Below are 5,578 nucleotides of genomic sequence, written 5' to 3'. Positions count from 1 at the left end.
TATATATATATATGAGATTTAACATTCTATTTTTGGAATATTTAAGTAACATTTATTTTCAATTTGTGAGACATTAGATGGGAAAATCTAAGTTTTAATACCTAAGTTTTAAAATAATGTATGTGTGTCTAAGATATTTTAAAGTAACTGTTGATACGTGTGTGTGTGTGTGTGTGTGTGTGTGTTTATCAGGAAAGAAAAAGTAATGACTTCATAAATTGTGGGATTTTTATACTTTTTGTTTTACACTTTTCAAAATTATTGAAGTTTTTATTTTATTTAATTAGAGCCATTCGAGAGACTAATTCCTTGATGTGAAATGTAAGGGTACTTATTAATGATTATAATTGAGGCCAGTTTTTGCCAGCAAACAATTAGCTTTGGGAACAAACATATATAAATAAGATGTTTGATAACCATCCTTTATTGCTTTAGACATTAAATAGTATTTGATATTTAGGTTTTACATATATTTAATCCAGTCATTAATTAGAGTTGCATTTTCAAAAAAAGGACAAATCTCACTGAGCACATTTCTTCAATTGTGTTAAGGATGAAGCTTATCCAACTACGGGAGAGAAATCTTCTGTGATTAATGTGTGGAGGAGAAAACAGTATGTTCTCCCCCGGTGACTGCAGGACATGTTCTTACACACCCACTTTGTGTGGGAGGCAGAGTGGTTATACTTGCCCTTCTTAGATTTCTTCTCAAAGCAAGGCCTTGACCTCATCTTCCCAACTTACTTTCCAGTCTAATTCTTAGAGCAGTTGGGCTTACCAGAGTCCCTGGAATAAATTTTGCAAAACATATTTGCCTGCCTTATGTCTCCCCACTGCAGATTTGTCTCAATAGGACGATTATTTCTATGGTAAATTCAAGTATGTGCATTTTGAAAAAAAATTCTTGCCATTTTGTGAGAGGAATTATATTTAATATTTTTTAAAAATATGTGATATTGATGCTTATCACAGGCTAAGAGCACCCAACTGTCTTTGAGGCACTAGCAGAAAAACTGAACTGTGTGACATACTTAGAATTGCTGGTAGTTTTTCCATAATTTTTAAAAACTGGGCATAAACATCAAATTGAGTATAAGTTTTAGAAAGTATTCTGAGCTTAATGGCTGTAAGAATTTTTGCACCTTTTTAGTTTGGAAGGGGTAAATTATGTTCAAAGAGCTATAAAATTACTTTCTAGAGCTGGGAAAATCAGTATCCATAATCCTAACATTTATTAATGATAAAAGCTAACATTTTTGAGTGCTTACTATGTGCTAGGCCCTATGCTGAATGCCTTTTGTCTGTTTCCTCTTATGAGCCTGAAAACCACCTGTAAGATCTCATTTTACAGATAAGCAAAGCTGAGGATGAACGATTGATTTGTAGGAGGTCACCCGTTGGCCATTTGCAAAGCCATGATTCAAACTCGCTTTTGCTTGATTACAGAGCCATTGCTCTTAAAGATTAGCCACACTGACTATGCTTGCTTTTGAAGGTTATGGAGCCCACTCCTATCTGTCCTCATGACAAACTTTATTAAGTATGAGAAAGGCTGAAAAATGGAGAAGAAATTTTCTAAGATGGAAACCTGGTGTCCTTTGAACAATGAGGTAGGCCAAGCTCAGAAGATAGGCTCTAGAATTTGGAAAGGGGACATGCCTTCTCCTTGTTCTCAAGGAGAAACTCAGAGCTTATGTAGGTCCTGCTTTACGCCCAAGGAAGAAGTTGCAGTCCTGTGGTGGAGTACCTCCTGCCTGGCAAGTTGTAACAAAGCCATTGTTTTGTCTAAGACACCCTTCTATAATGCATAGGCCAGGCAGTGATATGCACTGCTCTAAGCACCTTATAAAATTAACTCTTAAATTCTATAACAACTCTTTAGAAAAGGGTACTACTACTACCATCCCTGTAATACAAAACAAACTAAAGATCAGAGACATTAAGTAATGTGTTCAAACTCATACAGCTGATAAGTGCCAGAGCCAGGCTTTGAACCGAGGTAGGCTGGATCTAGTGGTTATGTTATATACTACCTCTTAACACAGAAACTTGATTTTCCTTTCTCTTATGCTTGCCATTCTTTTTCAACCACTTTTTGGCAAGATGGCGATGCTAGCAAATTTCCCTGACCCTACTGGCTTTTTTCTTCATCCGTGACTTCCCAAGTATTTTGTGCAGTGTCCTTGAGCCTCTTTCCTCATTCTTTGTATTGCCATCTTTGGCATTAGTCATGTAAAACACAATCTTTTTACTTTCCATTTTTATTCATAAATTATCCCATTTCAACATGGGAAGTGAGGATGAACAGTATTGTTTCTATTTGGTGAATGAGGGAATTCAGATAAGCAACTTGCCTAATGTTTGAAACAACAAGCAGTGGCAGAGTGGGCTACAATCCAGGTTCTCTAACTTTTAATCCAATGTTCTTCTCCATTGTGCTATTGACCAAATTTACAAATCCATTCATTCAGCTATTTGTTCATTCATTAATATTGCAAAAACATATTGAGTTCCTTGGTGAATGCTAAGGCACTGTGTGGGAAGGATAGTCAGTATAAATATCCTTGCTCTCAAGGAGCTGAAAGCACAACTGAGATAGGGTATTACCATAAAATGTTCAATAACAGTACACAATCACATATACTAAGATCCAAATGAGTATTCTACTATGGTTATGTATGAATTTTGAGACTGGATATGTAACATCAGTGATAGTTTTATCAGGAAGGTGGATCTTGAATTTGGCATAGAGAAAGATGCTTAGAGCTTAGAGAGGATATGAAAATAGAAGGGAGATCAGTAGAGTAGAGGAAGGGGACCAGCGGGGAGGGAGGAAGGAAGGGAAAGGGAAATGAAGTTGACCAAATTATGTTCTGGGGGTGTACAAATATGTTGCAATGAATCACACTATTATGTATAATAATAGTGTACCCATAAAAATTAATTTAAAAAGAACTTAAAGAAGAGTAAGAAGGAGAAAGGAAAGTGGTAAGGAGGATTTGGGGGTTTCAAATTTGAGCAAATGGCTATAAATGAAACTAAGATGCAGAACCCAGGACAAGTAAAGAAATGTTTTGGAGGGGAGAGTTGGATGAGATGATGAGTTTGAAGCTGACATTTAGAGGTAAGGATACCAGTTAGGAGACTATTGCAAAAGGCTAGGTGAGACAGGATAAGAGCCTGGATTGGGAGGCAGCAATAGGAATGGAAAGGAAATGTTGGGTTAAGAGTCATTATAAAAGGACTCTAGAGTTGAAAGGTAGAGAAAAGCTAGAAGCCTTATATCTCTTCTGTTCTCTATCTTCTTGGCTGAAAATATTATTTCTAGACTGATGACTCCCAGATTTGAATCTCAAGCTTGGAGTCCACCATACTTTTATATCCAACTGCCTGCTCAACATATCAACCATGGACAAAGCTGAAATCCTGATTCTCCTACCTCCAAACCTGCCCCAATACCCAATCTACTAGCCAAACCTGCTCTTTACGGTCTTCCTTGTCTCACTTTATTCTTTCTGTTGCTTAGGCAGAAGACCTTGGAATCATTCTGGATTTTTCTCTTTCACAACCTACATTTATTCTATCAGAAAAATCGTGTTGGTTCTACCTTCAGAATATATCTAGAATCTTTCTATTGTTCATCCCCTCCATTGGTACTATCCTGGTTTATATTACTATGATCTATCTGCTGAATTATATTGTACTAGCCTCCCAAGTGTTCTCCCTGCTTCTGTCTTTGTCACCCTCTTCCAAGGCTATGATTAACTCATTGGTTTTAGGAACCAGACCAGTTTTATCATATGGAAGTTATATCATATTGTACCTCTGCTCAAAACTCCTCCAATTGCCTCCCACATCACACATAGTAATAGGAAACTTCTTGCAATGACCCACAATGTTGTATACAACTCACTCCCTTACCTTCTTCAGGTATTAGATAAATGTTCCCTACTTGGTGATATCATCTTTGACTGCCATGTTTAAAATTTCAGTTGCCTTTTTCTCATTCCTTATATGCCTTCCCTGTTTTATTTCTTTATACCCTGAAAATGACTTGACATTATGTATTTATCAAATTGTTTGTTATCTCTCTCCTTCTCCTAGAACAGGGATCAGAAAACTTTTTTCTGCAAAGGGATGGAGTGTAAATATTTTAGGCTTTGTGAGCCATACAGTCTCTGACATAACCACCCAAGTCTGTCATTTATACAAAAAAAAAATGTCCATGTATAATACATGAAAGAATGATCACTATGTTTCAATAAAACTGTAGCAACAGGTAGCAGGCCAGATTTGGCCCATAGACCATAGCGAGCTAAACTGTACTAGAATGAAAGTTCCAGGAGGGCAAGGATTTTTGTTTACTGCTGTCTCCAATATCTATAACAGTGTCTGTCACATAGTAGGTACCTGATATATTTTGTTGAATGAATGAATAGGAGACTGGAGGACTATGAGGTCAATAGAATTATAACAGCACAATTGATAGCACAGAATGTTGAGCAAGAGCTGTTTGACTAGATTTACAGCATAGCAAGTTTTCTTCCTCCCTTCCTCCTCTTCCCTACACTACTGCTTAAGCATGTCACATGAAGTCAAAGTTGCTTTCATTGCCTGTGAAACTCTCCTGATGTATGAAATTTCATCTGACTTCCTTTAATGTTGTCATTTGTCTATTCAATTCTCCTGACTCAGGCTCTCTATAGTAACAATAATAATTTAAATATCCTGCACTAAAACCAGACTGCTGAAATCACTATTTTAATTAATTTAAAAACAAGTGTTAGCAATAGCTTCTATAGACAACTCCACACTTTTCAACATTTCATCGTATTTTGAAGTACTCTCAGAAATTAGGCAACTGTTACTGTTATGATAGGAGATGTTATTTTCCTTCCCATGCATTTGATGTGAATGGTTTGTTCTGATAAAATTCACTTGGAACTACTCTCAACAGTAGGAATCACATGGTAAGAAATATGGTAAATGAAGTATTTACCAGTCCTGACTATTTTTTCATCCCCCCGGATCTCCTACAGGCAGTAAAGTTTTTTTTTTTTTTTCCTGTTGAACATACAGATTTACTATTTTGTATAGTCTTTCACACATTGCTAGCATTTACTGGACATCCACTATGTTTGTGGCCTTGTGCTGAGTGCTTATATATATTAAGCCATTGAATTCTTTTTTTAAAAAATATGTATTTTTTTAATTGCAGGTGGACACAATACCTTTATTTTATTTTTATGTGGTGCTGAGGATGGAACCCAGTGCCTCACACATGCCAGGGGAGTGCTCTACTGCTGAGCCCCAGCCTCAGCCCTTTTTTGTTTTGGTAACAGGGATTGGGATTGAATTCAGGGGCACTTAACCACTGAGCTGCATCTCCTGCCCCCCTCCCGCTTTTTGTATTTTCTTTTGAGACAGGGTCTTACTGCTTTGGGACTCACTAAATTGCTGAGGGAGGTTGGCTTTGAACTTGTGATCCTCCTGCCTCAGCCTAGTGAGCCACTGGAATTACAGGTGTGTGCCAGCATGCCCAACCCCACTGAATTCTTATAAAGCACCTAGGAGGTAG

The sequence above is a fragment of the Marmota marmota genome, unplaced genomic scaffold, assembly GCF_001458135.2.
Source record: "Marmota marmota marmota unplaced genomic scaffold, marMar, whole genome shotgun sequence".
NCBI lineage: Eukaryota > Metazoa > Chordata > Mammalia > Rodentia > Sciuridae > Marmota > Marmota marmota.
Note: the sequence above shows the minus strand (reverse complement) of the source record.